The sequence below is a fragment of the Chinchilla lanigera genome, unplaced genomic scaffold (genome assembly GCF_000276665.1).
Source record: "Chinchilla lanigera isolate Chin_1 unplaced genomic scaffold, ChiLan1.0 scaffold00024, whole genome shotgun sequence".
NCBI classification, from domain to species: Eukaryota; Metazoa; Chordata; class Mammalia; order Rodentia; family Chinchillidae; genus Chinchilla; species Chinchilla lanigera.
The window spans coordinates 4,075,075-4,092,986 of record NW_004955425.1 but is presented as its reverse complement, the minus strand read 5'-3'; the positions used below and the strand labels follow the sequence as shown (position 1 = coordinate 4,092,986).

The following is a 17,912-nucleotide window of genomic DNA, read 5'->3' as shown; positions in this document are numbered from 1 at the left end:
TTTAAAAACCAATGCAGAAAGATGATGCCCAAGAAGAGGAAATGCCTAAGACCAGGTACCTGGGTTGGTGGCAGAACCAGCTCTAGAAGTTCGGTCTCCAGAGGAAAAGCCTTCTTAGAGAAGCCGATGTCTCGCTGGGCCATTCTGTAATCCCTTCTCACACATGCGAGTAAGCCTCCCAACCATGCTCAAGAAAAGTGCCTGAATTTCATCTAGTAGCAGCAGTATTCTTAAAAGTCACAATTTAATAGAACCTTTTCAAGCAATAGAAACACCTTTTGTTGTGAGATCAGACACTGGTTTTGTGCTTTACCCCTAGATCAGAGTTGAACTTTCAATTTCTACTATTTTTAGGTGAGTAACCTGAGCTATATAACTTTGCTTCTCTGTAACCTACTTGTAAAAAATAAATAAATAAATGAAGGTAACTTTTATATGCAGGGCTGTGGCAGATCAGCAAGATTCCATGCGCCCAATGCCTGGCACAGTGGGGGACCATAGCAGTCCTATGTATCCGTAGCGTTACTATCCACTGTCTGATAGTAACATAATAACATCCAGAAGATGCAATATTTATGTTTCTGGTGTACACGAAAGTGGGAAGAGAGGGAGCTGAAGTGTTTTATGGTGGGTGTATCCGTTATGGCTAAATCTCAAAACGGAATTCCTACATGAGGTATAAATGGGATTTACACCAAAACGCAATCCGAGGCCAGTTTCGGGGTCGAATCCGGCTGCCCCCTGGCTCGCGTGCTCTGCGGTCTCCGTCTCCACTCCTGTCCATCTGGGTGAAACTGAGGGAGCAGAGGGGCGCCGGGGTCCCAGGCTGAGCAGAAGACACGCGGCTTTCAGATGAGTAAGTCGCACCCAGGCGTTTCGCTCTCTCCCTAGGCAGTCCGCAGGGACCTGCTGCCACCTGCGAGCTCTCTCTGCAGACCGCGGGAGATGGGGGAGGAGACAGAGGCGGGGAGGCGCCCGGGGGCCGGGGCCGGGCCTGGCCGGGGAGGCGGGCTGCTCGCAGCGACAATTTCTCTTCCTGCGGCGGCGGCTGATGCAGAGAGAGCTGCCGCGGGGTCTCAGTCCGCAGGCCTGAGAGTGGCTTCGCAAGGTCGCCGTTGTCCCCTGGGCCTGGGAAGGCGGGCAACGAGGAGGAGGAGAAAGAGGGGAGGCGGGGACCCCAGAGAGTGGAACCGGCGAATCTTCAATTGGCCAAGGAGAGCCGGGTTGCATCCGCGCCCGGCTGCAGCGCCTTCCCCCGAAAGCCCCCGCGGCCCGGGCTGGAGCGGAGGCCGGATGCCCAAGCCAGGCACAGGCGCGGGCAGCCTTCGCAGTCACCGTCCCACTAGAGCTGCGGACGCCGAGGGCTGCTGGTGAGTTCGGCGCGCGTGTGCTGGTGTCCGCGCGTGTGCACGTCGCGCGTGTGCTGGTGCCCGCGCGTGTGCTGGTGTCCGCGCTTGTGCTGTGCCCCGCGTGTGCTGTGCCCCAGGTGTGCTGGTGTCCGCGCCGCGCGTGTGCCTGCTGCGTGCGCCTGGTGGCCCGCGCGCTCGGTCCCTTCCGCTGGCCGCGCCGGCCGTGGGCTCGCCGGGCTGTGCCTACCGCTCGCTTCCTTCCCGCCCGCCCTGGCCGCCCTCGGGGTTAGCTTCACCTTGACCTGGGAGGAAGGAGCCGCGGCCCGGGGAGGAGGGGCGGGGCTCCGACGGTGACCTGCGCGCGGGTGCGCGTGCTTTTCTGGTTCAGCTTCGGGATGCTGTCTCGGGGATGATGTCGGCCTTTGGAGAGACCTCCGCGCTGGCTGTGGTGTAAAGAGGGAGCGGCGAGGGTTGGAGAAACCGGCCTTGCCGTGCGCGGGCGCCTTTCTAGAAAGGTTTACTTTCCCTCTTAAAACATTTTCTCTTCCCAGAAAAACATGAGCTGAATACCCCCTCTCCCCGCGCAAAGCACAAAGTGGGATGTCACTAAGATGTAATTTTCCAGAACACTCTAAAGCAGCCTCACCCTGTTGATGACCAAGAAGAAAATGACTTTAGGAATAAATGATTCATGTAATCTGTTTTTTTTTTTTTTTTTTTTTTTTTATTTTTTGAGACAGGGTCTCGCTCTGCAGTTCAGGCTAGTGTTGAGCTCACTTTGTAGCCCAGGCTGGCCTTGAACTCACAACGATCCTCCAGCCTCAGCCTCCCGAGTGCTGGGATTAAAGGCGTGCGCCACCACGCCCAGCTTGATTCATGTAATCTGGACGACTGAAAAACTGTCCAGTGTTGTGGGGTGGGGGTAAGGCGGGCGGTTCGCCTTCTGGAAGTCAGCGTGTGGTAGACAGTGAGAGAGGCATCTTTTAAAGTAAGGCCCAGGAGGCACAGTGCTTTCCAAGCCTCTTGCTGATTGCCGAAAACAAAATGAAATTTGGGGCTTCATAGCATTTCCAGAACTGTAGTGGATATTAGGAGGCTCGCTGGGGGTCTCAAGATTAAAGGCCCCGTCAAGGTCAGTACACAGGTTTGTTTCAGCAGATAAATCACACCCAAATGTTTGGTTTCCTGTTTCAGTTTTGGAGGCAGAGTGGGGTTTTTGTTTATTTATTTATTTTTACAGTGCTTGTGGTGAACCGAAGGCCTCACTCAAGCGGGTATCACAGAGCCACAGCCCCCGCCCGCGGACAGCGCTTTTTCCGTAGAGATTAAACCACTGTATGTGTGTTTTCCTTCTCCGGTTCTTGTGTCAGTTGGCACTTCTAAGTTTTCAGCACGGATGCTAAATGAACTGCAGAAATGTAGTCTACAACTGGATTACACTGGCCATTTTGTAGCTGTGCTATAAATATGTGTTTATTTTTAACACAAATTGTCTTTAAAAAGTATGCTGTTTATTAACCGTTGACTCTAATACACTCTTCAAAGCCATGACATAGTATTGGAACCTGCCTGGAAAACGAACTGGCTGCGTAATTTCTGTCCAAGCATACACACAGGGAGTTGTTTGCTTTGTTTGCAAAGATTCCACCTTTGGATCCCTGATTCTTATTGCCATGGAGGGGCTTAGAAAGAGGAGACCCTCAGCAGAAAGATTTGTTCCTGGAGAGAGGGTGTGTCTGGGATCGGTTCCTGGAAAGGACTGATAAAACTAGTTAAAGAATTGTTAACGGTAGTTACATCTTCTTCTTACCTTTAGGACATAGGATTTAACTCAGTTTAATCATAGCCTTCCTTTAAGGACTCTTCCCACGCCTACTTACAGTTAAGACCCACGGAGTGAGAGGTTGCCTGTTAGAGAAAAGTCTGATAATTCTTGCTCCAAAATGAGAGAGGAAATAACACAGATGCTGCCTGGTCAGTACCAAGGGCCGGATTCCTGGCCAGTGCATTTGGCCATTAGAGGCTTTTTAATTATTTTGCTGGATTTGTGATTCTTTCTAATGTCATAATTTTTTCTTAACCCCGTGAAAGATTTATAAGAAGCTTTCAATGGAAACTGAGAAATGACTCATGATTATCCCTGAAAATGTTAGACGGTTTTCCATCCCTTGGGGCTGATGGATTGCAGCTGTTCAAAAAATATTTGTCAAATGAATAACAAATTCTAGAATGCCTTTATCTTCCAGACCTATCTACACTGACTTCTGTTATTGATTTTTTTTCTTTTACTCATGACTTTATGTGACTCAACAAACATTTCACCAAATTGAAGCCCAGTTGATATTTACTCAGCTAAGAAGACGAACTTCCCCAAGGGAAGGAACAATAACAATTTCAACAAAACAAAACAAAACAAAAACCCCCTGCTTTAGTACCTGTAGAGTTGCTTATTCCAGCTATCTGAACATGTGAACTTTCCAACTAGATGTGAGTGTACATTTAGAAATCCTGTTGACATCAGAACATTCAACTACGGAACAGTCTGGATGTAGCTACATCTGGATGTGGTTTTTGTCAGAAATATTTGCATTTCTAAGCAAATCAAATGAACTTCTAGTACAATCCTGCATCACCTCATGTCAGTGGAAGGGCCAGTGGAACATTTGGAGAGTTGCTATGTCTTCAAAACCTGTATCATTTGATTCTCTTCAAATGAAAGTATGTTATTTTTGTCTATTGATGTGGTTAGCTTAGAGGCATTAATTCAGACTGGTGGTTACTAAGTAACTTGTGTTTACTAAAAGCACTCTTTTCTAAAAGCACCAGTAATTCCTATGTTTTGGTTTGCTTTAGTTAACTTTTCAAGGGCCTTTTTTGGAAATGGGCACATTATTTAATCTGGAATATTAAGGTGTTTTGCTTTCTTTTTCTTTTGGCTTTACCTGCAAATATTACAGATTCTCTCTGTGATTTAGGATCTAATTTCAAGATGAAAGATTAGAAACTTAGCTAAAATTTACCTAGATTTAAGTTGTATATAATAATAATGCAAAATTTTATCTTCTTTTATGTACTTCTCTGATCAAGTTTATTTTATTTTGAATGGAAGTAAAATGAAACATTCACCTTTTCATTGAGCTACGTCCAAAAATACGTAGTTGAAATAAAATTACTCAAAGTTCTGAAGTAGCACAGAAACTGCTATTCATTTATAATGAAATGTGGTCATTCATATCAAGTATTTCTTTGCTAAATGGACACTTGAGCACTTGATGAAAGTTAAAGGCATTTTCCCCTCCACGGCATACTAAAACTCTTGCAAGCCAGGGGTTCAGTTTCGATTTGATGTGGTAACCAGGTATAGGTTCCTTGAAAGGAAACAAGTGATGAAAAGTTTTATTGTAAGAGCACTTTGCCAGCTAAGCAGGAGTGGAGGTGTCTGGTGCCAAGAGAACAACATAGGATCCAAGGGATCCTGAGATGGAGACAGGACAATTTCAGGAAGTCAGACGCTAGGATTCTTTGTTGTAAGTGAAAAGGGGCACATGTGTGATCATAAGCATATTATACAATTTGCCTGTGTCACCAGTTATCATAGTGGTTGTTTTCCTGCTGAGCTCACAGGATTTTGTGACTATTTGGTAAACATGTATTAGCATATATTCATGTTACTTATTGAACATGTATAATATGCCAGAGACAATCAGAAGCTTGGAGTTACCTCAAGGATGCGAGAGTGGCTAAGAACATGAGACCTTTTTGCCACTTACTAATTGCACGTGTCCTTCGGCTGGTTACTCACTTTTCTGAGCTTCTGTTTCTTCATGTTTCAGTTGAGATATGTCTCTTTCTCAAAAGGCTTGAAGAGAAATACATGAGCAAATAAGTTTATGAAAAATGCTTTTAAGTAGCTGGGTGTGGTGGCAAATGCTTGTAATCCCAGCACTCTGGGACAGGGAAGCAGGAGGATCGCAAGTTCCAGCCCAGCCTGGGCAGCTTAATGACTTGGTGGGACTTTGTCTCAAAATAAAAAATTAAGACCGAGGCTGTAACTCAGTGCAAACACCCTGGGGTTAATACCCAGGACAGCAACATATGTTAAAAATAAAAATTTAAAAATAGTGCCTGGCAAACAGCTAAAGGTTCTAGCAGTAGGTACCATTTTATAGAATGAAAAATTAAGGTAGAAGAAGCTACATAAGTTACTCAGTGTCACACGCTGGTATTTGATACAGTTGAGGGCTGCATGCAGACAATCTGACTCCAACACCTACTTTCCTGTTTTGTGTGTATCCTGCCTCCTACACCACGTGCTGGGGGTACAGATTGGTGTAGAAGTGCGGGCTTGCTCTGATGGAAGGTTAAGGTTCCAGTTATTGCCATCTCCAAAATAGAATTAGAGAATTAGTACCTGTATTATTGCACAGCTTTTTTTTTTTTTTTTTGCTATTTTTCTTTATATTTTATTTTGGCATTTTGTAAATAATATTTTCGATCACTATTAAGAAGTATTTCCATTTGTTTTCACATATACTTCAAAAGTTTCATTTTTAAAAAATTTTTCTACCTAATACTGTTGACATGCAACACATACATTGGTCCTTATACTCAATGCTGCCTGCCAGAGACAGGAAGGCTGTGCCTATGTAATGTAGGGTATTGGTGCTGGGATGTGTGTCAGGGCTCTGAGAAACTTCTGTGCCTCTTGCTATGTGCTGAGTCTCATGTATCTCCTACTTATGCGCTATCATGAAGAGATGATGACATTTCTAACCAATTTTTTTATTCAGCTTATTCAGAATTTTATGTGGCAAAGTAAATTTTAGCTGCTTTTTGACTTGTTGGAGTAATTATGTCTAATTATAAGAGTTGAAATTTTAATGAGAGGTGGGAAGCCTGCTGTGGCAATGAAGAATAAACCTGTCAATTCCTCCACAGCGTTTTTCTTTTCCTTTGCCGTGCTGGGGCCTGAATCCAGGGTCTCTCATCTGCTAGGCAAGCACTCTACCACAGAGCTACACCCACAGGCTTAAGAAAATTTCTTTTTCTTGAGACAGGCAGGATCTCAATCAAAGTTGCCTGGACTGGCCTTGATCTTCCTGCCTCAGCCTCCGGAGCAGCTGACATTACAGATTTATAGAGGTGTGCCACCATGCCTGGCCTCCTGAGCTTCTCTAGAATGAAATCGGCCATCACTGATTTCAGCATTTTGACATTATTATGTTAATCCTTGTAATTTTGGTTCTCATAAATAATTTGTTTGTAGTTAATAGTTTTTCCTTTCTTTCCTCCCTCCCTTCTTTTTTCCCCTTTTTTCTTTCTTCCTCCCCCTCTTTCTTCTTTTCATTTTTATTTTCTCTCCTCCCATTCCCTCCCTCTTCCTTCTCCTTTCCCCTCCTCTTTCTTTCCATGCTGCTGGGCGTCAAACCCAGGGCCTTACACATGCGAAGCACATCTACCATTGAGCTGTATCTGCTGTCACAGTATTTTGTTTTTTTCAGGTAGTTGAAAATTCTTCTTTGGTATTGTGAAAAGTTCATGGATAAAAGTTTATGAATTTAGTTGAAGAAAAAATTTTAGATTTCATCTTTTAAAATATACTCTGCATCCTTTGATTTATCCTTTTGTTTAAATGACACATTTTATGATTTACCTAAATAGTTCCATTCCTTCTTTTTAAAACAATCCTGTTTTTAAATTTTATGAGTTTAAAATTGATTAAGGGTGATGAAGTTTGAGGTTTGGTGTTCTGTTTAGTGTTCTGTTTAGTGTTCTAGAGTTTAGTGTTCTGTTTTTCAAATCTTTGCAGTACTGATGTTTCAAGAGCATCCTAGTGACTGGACCAAAGATTCAGCAGAGTCTCATACAAGAGATAACTGTTAAGGGGCCCAGCACAAAGTATGCATTTTAGAGGTTTGATAGATGATTTGATTTGATGGGTTAATTTGGAAACAGGAGATGAAGATGACTCATTTTTAACCCTTTCTGGCTCCTTCCTCGTGAACACTGCCTTCCTGTTTTGCACTGGCTTGTGTTCAGAAAAGAACACAGTTCCTCTTAAGAATTCTACTTGTCAGACTCCAGTGACTGGAGCAATCAACTGTGCATGTTTGACTGAAAGCCAAAGGAAAACTCCAATCAGTAATGACTCTTGATATACGAAAAATAAAACTCTCAACCTGTTAAATGCCAGATTGCTGAGTTCATGGTCTCATAGCATCAAGGAAGGAAGTCACAAACCAAAGGAGGAAGTTAGGAGTGTTTTATGGAAAATATGGGAAAGAAGAGTAGCTCTTGGATTTCCAGGAGGGGTCCTAAGTAGGTGTCCACTGAGGCCCTTTGTCAGGGGTAATTTGTACAGGAAAGTTACAGTGTGGGTATAATGTGGATCAAATGACAACCTATAGGATTACAGGTATAGCCTCTTCGCTAATATCGATCCTATAGAGAAGCGAGTCACATGGCAGAGGTACATAGATAGAATAAAGGCATTCTGGGGAAGGGATAGGTCCAGGTGCTCTGGTCACCCACCTGGGCAACTGATGCCTGTCTGCACTGACTGGACCAAGTGGTGCTAATTACAGTATAATCTCAAATTGCTCTTTATCCCTCAGGACAGCATGCAAGCCTGGCCATTCCATCTCCACCTTGCCCCTCCCGCCACAATCTTAATGTCTTTATTGTTTTCTGTTGACTTCCTTGAGGTCCCAGTCCCTCTCAACTGTACATTAATTTCTGTCTGACTTAGCTGTCTGTAATACTGTGATTTCATATGTCTTATTCTGTCATTATCTTAGCGTCGTTATCACTAGAACCATATCATTTAACTCTAGAAATGTGCTTTTCAATAGCTGAGAAGAAACTCAACTCTTGCAGGCCTGTGGGTCTAAGCTTCCGTCTCCTGGTGGTTTGTAGTTTGCCCGTGGTTCTTTTTCCAATGTGTTTTGCCCTTGAAAAGTTGGCTTAAAAGTTGTCCCAGCAGATAAGTTATCTTTTATAGTAGGAACAAATACACTTGGTAGATGGAATGAGATTAGAAAGGTCGAGGATAAGAACTTCCTATGTCAATGTTTCTGGTTAATGGAACAAGGAAATGGCTCACTGAATCTATATAGCATTTAACTTTCATAAATAAAATTAAAATCACTTGGAATCACAAGTAGGTGTGGAACTTAATTTTCTAATTAGTGAAAAATCCAAGACATCACAATGTGGATCTTAAGAGAAGTATAACTGTTCTATCTTTATGGCACATGCAGTCATTTTTCTTTTTAACAAGTGAAATATTTTTGAGAAGTTTAGAACAGTAACTAGGGCAGTGATTCCCAAATTAGCCTAACAAATAAAGTCAAATGTCTTCTATGCCAGCACCAAGAAGGGGTGGGTGGAGTGAGCTGACTTCCATTTAAGTCTTCTCAGAGAATTTTAATATGGGTACTCAATAAACCAAACTTTGAGAAAAGGCTATTTAAGGGTTAAATCTCACTTTATGTTCTTCAAATTCTTCCTTTTATTTTTATGTTTTCAGCAACTATACTTCCTGATTTCCTTAGACATTTTCACATAATAACATTGCAATACAAACTCCAGTGCTGCCTTGAAGTTCTTTTTTTTCCCCGGTACCGAGGTTTGAACTCACAACCTTGCGCTTACCGGGGAAGGCACTGTGCCGCTGAGCTAAATCCCCAGCCCCCGCCTTGAAGTTCTTATAATGGAAGATATTCGGCCTCTCATGGTCCTAGTGATGATACTTGTTCTTTGAAGGTCAAATCAGACAAAAATACAAGTCAGCAGGAAGTTTTAGAGATCCTGGCACACATCCTCCCGAATGGCAGATGTTTGTATAAAACAGACATTGGTTTGATCAAAGAGAAGTTAGGGAAGACAGAGAAGCGCTGAGAAAATATGAATGTATGAATGCGGAGGGGAAAGAGAGCCAGACTCCCGGGGCCCTCGCGAGTGGGCCAGGATGTTTAAACTTCTTCTAGTAGGCCTTCGGCTGCCACACTGCATTTCTGAGCAGGACTGACTAATAATGTAAACCACGTATCCCTAAGCTCAGTACCGGTCCCAGAAACAGAGCACAGCAGGCTGGTTTGCCATCACTGAGGCAAAGGGAGCAAAAGTGAGGAGCTGGGGCCCTGATTTGGCCGGACGGCTTCGAAAGGCTTTGCAGTAGCTTCTCCAGCTGAACGTCTGCAGCAGGGGAACCGCTCCTTCCAGTAACTCCGTGATACCAAGTGTAACGCTCAGGCGACACAGCGTAGCCACGAAGACTGCATGTTAGCAAGGCTAGGACTCCTATCTGTGGCAATTTACCCAAAGCTTCAAAGCTTTGAAAAGTATAATTTTATAAAGTGATACATACTTAGAATAAATTGTACAGAAATGAGCGAATTCAAAATGAAAGTCCCGCCGGGGAGTTAGCTCAGCCGCACAGCGCCTGCCCAGCAAGCGTGAGGACGTGAGTTCAACTCCCGGTACCAAAAAAAAAAAAAAAGAAAGAAAAGAAAGTCCTCATGACACCACCCTTGGGAAACAGTTGCTGCAAGAATAGAGTCACGTATTATTTACTTAATGCTTTAACTGGACAGTTTTGTGTTCAGTACATAAACATATAAGCCTGTTTTAATGGCTTCATCCACCAGAGAGACTCTTTACTTTAAATGATCCTTCCCCCTCCACCTTGTGGGTTTTTTGTTTGTTTGTTTATTTTTTTTGAGACAAGGTCTCAGAGTGTAGTTCAGGCTGGCTTTGAACTTGCGGTGATCCTCCTGTCTCAGCTTCCCCAGTGCTGGAATTACACATGTGTACCACCACACCCAACGAGAAATGGTTCCCCTTTGTTACTTCTTTTTATTTACAAAATTTTACTATGTTTAAAACATGTGAAGCATGTGTCTGTGTGGGTACAAGACTGTGAGAATCTATAGGAAAATTTGAGAATTGGAATTTATTAATAGGGTAAATGCATGCTATACAGAAAAAATGTGGCAAATTTTCTTCCAGTGTTCATCAGTATTGACTATAATTAATCATTTAAATTTTAGCAGTCAGACCAATGAAATTACCATGTTGAAATTCACAGGGTTTTTTATTAGTATTTATTTGTTTGGTTTTGGTGCTAGGGATTGAACCAGGGTCTTGTGCATGCTAAAGAACTGCTCTACTACTGAGCTACTTGTTTGAAATTCAGTTTTATAGTTATTAGTGAGTTTAAATATTTCCCCACATATTACTTAGCTGCTTGTGTTTCTTAAGATTTGTTCATGTCATTTGCTCATTTTCATTCTACATTTTACCTTTTTTTTATTATTCCGCAAGTGAGGTAACAGATGTACTTGTTATAAGAGATGGAAACATTTTTCCCTTTGTTGTCCTTTCACTTATTGATTTTTCAAAGCATTACTTAAAAATTTTTAATATTTCCTTTTAAAATAATTTCAGACTCCTAAAAGATCGTGGAAAGAGTATGTAGAACTTCTGTACATCCTTGACACAGCTTCTCCAAATATTAACTTTATATTACCACAGTAACTATTAGAGTCAGGAAATTAACATTGATGTAGTGACATTGTCTAAGCTAGAGGTGTTAGATTTCACCGAAGTCCTTCTTCTGGTTGAGGATCCAATCCAGAATCACATATGTCTCTTTAGTCTTTTAAATCTTGGGTGGTTCCTTAGTCTTTCTTTCATGACGTTGACACTTTCTAAGAGTGCTGGCTGGTTGCTTTGTAAAAAATTCCTTGATTTGAGCTTATCTGTTGCTTCTAGGGTGTGGCCATGTGTGGTGATGGAAAAAAATCTTTCCCGAAAAAGAGCTTTTTAAGTTGTCACTAGAAAATGGGTAAGAAGCAGAAGTGTGATCTGAGGGTGGGGTCTATTTCCATTGACTTTGCACGGTGCAACTCTGCTGTGTGTGGGGTAGGCCTGTGGGGTAGATGCCGTGTGTGCAGTAGGCCTGTGAAGGGAGGCTGGTGTGGAGTCAGCCTGGTCCAACCCAGTTTGGTAGGACTGCTAGGGCACACAGGAGTATCCCTTGAGCTCTGTGGCTTCAGTTACCTGCACTCAACAAGAAGGGTGAGTAGGATCTGACAAAAGTTGCTGAAGGCAGAGAGAGACCACATTCACATAACTTTAATTACATTATATTGTTATACTTATTTTATTATTAACTACTATTAATTTCTTATTGTTCCTAACTTACACATTAAGCTTTATCATAGGTATGTTTTTCTAGAAAAAAAACCAGCATGTATAGGGTTTGGTAAATGGAACATACCTTCCAGGGCTAAGAGGGAACTGCTCTATGATATTAACAGCAATGAAAAGTCATTGAGGGGTTTTCAGACAAGAAATGACAGTATTTGGGTCCAGTTTGAAAGGTCCCAATGTATGCTGTATGTGCCGTTAATCAGAAGGAAGCATGGTAGGAATAGACCAGTTAGAAAGCTCTTCTGAAACGCAGAGAAAAGGGAGGTAGAGGGCGCACATTTGAGAGATATTTTGGTGAGTGCATCAGAACCCACAGTGTAGGTGGAAGATGGGATGTGGGGCTGTGAGCGGGGCCAGTGCAGGGTGGCTGCTTCCAGGGTGTGCTGTGTTTTGTGCACTTGGTTGGAGGGGGGAGCTGTTCACCTTTTGATGGAGTCAGGAGCACTTTGGATGTTGAGGTTTACAGTATCTTTGCTTAACTGTGCTCCTGACCCCATTACATCCATGTGGCTTCTAAGTTCTATGATTTTTCCTCCGATTATCCCCCAGTGGCTGTTTACCCTATTCCTTCCCAATCTTCAGTTCAGAGCTGGGCTACCCCCTTTGGCCGTTTCACGCTTCCCTCCTCTCTGGCTGCCGCTTGCTTCCCTCCCCCTCCCCGCCACTACCTAGGCTACTTCAATCTCCAGGTCCGAGCTGAGTGCCCATTTTGAGCAAGGATCACCTTACTAGCCAGAGTTGAGAATTAAACGAGAAGGCTCAGTTTGAGGTCATTCTGCCCAGTGGTGAAAAGAGACTATCTCTGTCTCATTCCTGACATAAAAATAAAATTACACGTTGATTGAAGCTGTTTATCCAAAAGTGTCTAAGCATAGCTGTGTCGGAAAACAGAGGGTAGACATATTAATGTTGGTGTTGTTATCACAGTGTTTAAGGAATATAGCTACCATAAAAAAGGATCTGGGCTGAGGCTGTAGCTCCCTGGTAGAGTGCTTGCCTCCCACATGCAAGGCCCTAGGTTGGACCCCAGGCTTCGGTGTGTGTGGGGATATTGTTTAAACTTTATGTAAAAATAAAACAACTTTGAATCAGAAACTCAACTAGTCTAATAAAAATGTGCCCGGAATGATGAAAATAGACACATCACCATTTTCAAGCATTACAGTGATCATTGTTTCAGGCAAAAATCATCTTTAGTTGCTAAAATTATTAGGGAACAGAACAGTTGCATAGTCTCAAAATATATACAAAATATTTTTAAATTATACTGAGAAAAATAATATATTTACAGGAGAAAAACTGAAATACATGACAAATAAATGGTTAACATTAACATCACCAATAATCAGACAAATCCGTGACAGATGTCCCTTGATGGATCAAGGAGGCCACACTGTTATTTCTGGTGTATTCTTGCTAGAAAATGTCTAGTTCTTATTGTTTTCTGCAGTTGCCACTCTTGTTATCATATTATTTATTGTGTGGGTAATCGTTTAATATTTCTACCTCATTGCACTAGCCTTTGCCTCTGGCAGAGCGTAAGGGCCACAAGATCAGGTATGTCTGCCTCTTTCTTCTCCATTGTATCACTGTTTCTAGTAAAATGTAGGGCTCAATAAATAATGTTGAATGATTGTCTCTGTTGCTTGTCTCTCATTGCAGGGACAAAATACCCGATGCCCAGAATTAAGGAAGGAAAGGTTTATTTAGCTTACAGTTTTTGGAGGTTTCTGTCTGTACTTGGCTGGCTCCAAGGCAGAGTGGCACATGGCAGAGGGCAACAGTTCATGGCGGCAGAACACAGCAAAAGCAACCAGAGCCAGAAGGGAGGAATGGCTGGCAAGCAGCTTCTTTCTCTGTCTTACATATGCAAACTATCTGTCCCAGGGCAGGTGTAGCACTCACACCCATAATTCTAGCATTGGATCATGGATTAATCATAAACTCTAAAAGCCCTCCCCATGACTGCATGAGGATTTGGGGGAATATGCAGACACAAACCATAACAATGATGAATGCAAAAGTGCATTTATTTGGGGCTAGTGATTTTTGTGGGAAAGAGGTATTTATTCTTGGGACATATCCAGTTAGGTATTGAGGTGGAAGCAAGGACATTTGACAGCACAGTGCCAAAACTCAAACTGAAGCCAAGACAAAAAAAAAAAAATGTCCTATAAAATAAGGATATGTCAAGAGGAAAGATGGATAATTAGCATTTGAGATGCAGATTGAAGAGTAAGGGAGAAAAGAAGAAATCCCTCTACTTAATCGCAGCAGCATCAGAGGCACTTGTACAGAAAATTAAGCAGATGAGGGCCAGGCATGTAGAAGGTTATTGGTAACTGTCAGAGTACTTTTATTTGATGCCATGGCTCAAGTGTTAATGTGCATAAAAATATACTGGGTTGCTTTACGAGAGAGAGAGAGAGAGAAAGAGAGAGAGAGAGAGAGAGAGAGAGAGAGAGAGAGAGAGAGATACACGTGAGGAACACCCTTCCCAGAATTTCTGACTCAGAGAGCTCTAAGAATCTATTGGTGCCAGCAACTCCCTCCCTTACTGAGTTATTGTGGGGCAGGTGCTCTGGGAACCGTGCTCAGGAAATATTGCATCACAGTTAGGAACCCATTGGCTACAGGAAGAAAGACTGGGAGTGAGTGAGAAGCAAAGAGGAACAGCATAGTGTCCCTTCTCAGTGACTGCAGGTTTACAGTGGATTGCCAGAGAACATCGTAGAGATACACTGCTCTTTTTTGGCTGTGGTCTACTGTACTGAAGACACTGCCTAACGTAAAACCGAACAGGAATGGACTAACCACTGGAAGGTGTTGAACAGTGAAGGTTCTGTGCTGGGAGAATTTTGGAGAAGCCACGGAGAAGTATTTCCAGATAGCTGTCTTCTGCTTTTGAGTAGTAGTGCTAGACTAAATTCATTTGTTGAAGAACGGTTCTTCGGAAATGTAGGAAAATTACATAAAATTGATTAATCATGCCCATGGACTTCTCCTATCTCTGAGCTTTAGGCAGCTGGCAAGCACAAAATGATGTCATTTAAAAAAATTTATGACCCATTATAAGTTATCTTTCAGATAGTATTTTCTTAAAAATAAATTGGAATAAAAAGGGAAAATACATTAAAATAGGCATTAAAGTTTAGTGGCTTATATTGTTTTTTTAATTTTTAAAAATTTTTTTAGTGGCTTATATTGGAATGCATAATATCCCAGAATTTTTCATCTGCTTGTCTTTCTTCTTTCTCCTTCCATTCTTCCTTCTTTCCTTCCCTCCCTCCCTCTTCTCTCTTTTCTCTCTCTCTCTTTCTTTTGTCCTGGGAATTGAACCCAGAGTTCTCACACTGAGCTACATCTCCAGCTCTTTCTTTATTTTTTATTTTGAGACAGGGCCTCGCTGAACTCCTAAATTGCCCAGGTTGAGCTTTAACTTTTGATCCTCCAGCCTCAGCCTCCCGAAGTGCTCAGATTACAGGCATGCACCACTATGCCCAGCTGAATTTTTAGTATTTCAACAGTAGTAGAACAAAATTAGTAACCCCAAATAGATTTATGATATAACATATCTATGCACAAATATGAATTTCTCCTTGACACCTCAAATTCGTTTACTAAATGTTTTATAGTGCATGTTAATTCCCAATTTTACAAAACCAGAACCCTAAAGTAGTACATTTATAAGCGTATGAAATGACTTTCGGACATCATAAAAATCAGAACTTCTACTAAAAGCCAGCAAATATTCTAAATTGAGAGTGTCTTGGTAGAGTAATCATGCACTTGAATTTCTAACTGTATATGCCAGGTGGTCGGTCCACAGACACTGAATCACTATGCCGAAGGGGAAAGTGAAGAGAATGCCCTTTTAACTCTTTGGCAGGGAGAAGATTATGAATCATCGGTTTGTCATTCTGAACTGAAATCTTCATTTCTACAGTAAATGCTATCACTTTGTACAAGGCCCAGTGAGTTACCCTCCCCTGAGAGTCACTGATACCTTTTAAAGATGAATCGCCAGTGCCAGTGCATGACTAGTTTTTTGTTTTGTTTTTTGGGTTATTTTTTCCTGTACTGGGAATCGAACTCACGACCTCGCGCTTGCCAGGCAGGCGCTGTGCCGCTGAGCTAAATCCCCCGCCCCTGCTTGACTAGTTTTGAGTACTGCTCCATCATTTGACTCAAGTTTCCCACATCTTCTAGGTTTGAGTTTTCATATCTATAAAGTCTAGATTAAGGTAACGATGTTCTCACCAGCCTTTCTGAGACAGGTTCTTAGCAGGGGCTGACTTCAAACTCAGGATCCTCCTGCTTTAGCCTTCCAAGTAGTTGTGATTGCAGGCATGTCCCACTGTGCCCAGAGCTGCTTCTTATTTGAAAAGACTGTTGCTGGGCCATGCAAGATCATGCATGTAATGCATTATTTCAGTTCACTGAGGAAGGAAAGCTGTCATTAACGGTCCATGTTACGAGAGCTGTTTTGCTATTTGTTTCGTCCAGCTGATCAAAAGGCTTTATTCTCTTCACTGATTAAGTCTCACAAAATTTTAGCATTAGCGTTATCAGTTCTTTCTTTCCTTGTCCTGTTTTAGCTATTCAGCGTGATCGCTTTTCTTCTATCACAGGATTCCTATAGCTAAGATTTCCTCATATAGCCAGAGAAATTAGTTAGGCAGTATATTACGGAACCCTATGAGGACCTTAAATAATCACATTTATTATCTTAATAACAATTCAGAGGAGAAAGGTTGCAGGGTCAGATCCTCAGCTTGATCATGCGAGGAAGGAGCCAGGGCCCTCACGCTGCTTCTCGGACTCGGCCTGCTGGGGTGCGAGATGCCGCTGCATTCCAAGACTTACAGGAAAATGCGTGTCTGGCAATGGAAAGATACATGTTCTTTAGGATGTCTTTTTGTCTTAGAGGCGAAAATCTGTCACACAATCCTCTCAGTGGATTTCCCCTTCGGTTCTACGAAGCCTGAGTCACTTGCTCACCAGCCAAGGGGGACTGGGAAAGTGAATATGTCTAATGGTCCTGGCTGGCGAGGATGAAGTGGGGGTGTCTGTAGGGGGTGTAGTCCATGTCTACTCAAACCCTGGGTACTTAGGGCACCCAGCCACTTTGTGCTGATATTAGGATAAAAGCTTGTATTGCGCTATGCAAAAATAATTATGTTGTGGTCAAAAGTGTGTGTTGATTGCCCCCGGAATACCCTACAATGACCTTAAAGTTTATTTAATACACTTTACGGAAGCAACCACATTTTTATGAATTAATGCAACCTAAAGCACTCTGTTGCAGAACACCTACCCCTAGGATATACCTCTAGGAATAAGAATTGAGAACCTGGCATGTGACAGATACCCATATGCAGTACTTAAAATTATAGAAAATATTTCTAATATTCTGACAAATTTCTCTAACGGGATTGGTCCCTGCTGGTAAGGATGGTATATTCTTGCCACCTTCTCAAATTGTGATGTATTTTCATTTTTAGTTAGCTCACTATATTTTGTATTTCCCTAGAAATTTCCTCTTTGATATTCAGAGTTATTTAAAGGTATACTTCTTGAGTTTTATAGTCTTAAGTTTTTAAAATTTTAAGTTTTCATTTTAAATTGATAAACTATAGTTGTACAAGTTATGTTTTCATCTTAGAATAATTTTGGTACAGACAAAGTATTTTCTGGGTCATTAGCACTTTTCTGATTTATAGGTAATACACATATGTCTAAGAAAATAAAAGTGATTTTTTGATTTTGTGATTTTCTGAAGTTTTAGAATCTTTCAAAATGGACAAAAAAGTGAGGCCAGGTGCTTTTTTTCCTACAGCAGGCCCCAGCCTGTATCCCACAGCCTAGATTATAGTAATTTTCTTTAGGTATTTCCAACTAAGTAACTGCATTGTGTACTTCCTGGAAAACACGGCTGTAACCCAGAGGGGGAAAGAAAGGCTACGGTCTGGCTAATTAGAAATGAGACTCCGGAGGTGGTGTGAGGTGTTCTGGGTTCTCTCAGCTGCTGGCAGGCGACGACTGCTATCCAGGTCAACGTGGCACTCAGGGAGGAAAGGACACGTCCCGGTGACGGTGTCGCCAGCACTTGTGTAGTGCCCAGTCTCCGAGGAGACTGTCTGGTAGCCTTTGTGTTCTGGAAAATGTTGCTCTATGTGTGAAAGTGGGTCAGGATTCTGATCTTAGCTACAAACAAACAAAGTTAAAAAAAAAGAAAAGATAAGTAAATTATAGCTGAAAAATAGTAACAAAATTGGGGTGAACTAAGCATGCAGCTAAGTGGTTGGGGCACTTGCTAGCATGTGTGAGGTCCTGGGTGAGATCCCC

The 17,912-nt window shown here is 42.2% G+C and overlaps 1 protein-coding gene across 2 annotated transcripts in view; it reads left to right on the top strand.

Annotated features, from left to right (window-relative positions):
- Positions 1-1,044: 1,044 nt before the first annotated feature.
- Positions 1,045-17,912, top strand: part of Stambpl1 (STAM binding protein-like 1) — a 46,154-nt gene continuing 29,286 nt past the window's right edge. Inside the window, exon 1 of one of the 2 annotated variants that reach the window (XM_013514911.1) lies at positions 1,045-1,370. The gene's annotated coding sequence lies outside the window, so the exon portion shown is untranslated. The remainder of the gene's footprint in view (positions 1,371-17,912) is intronic. The other variant, XM_005385860.2, reaches the window with a different exon arrangement.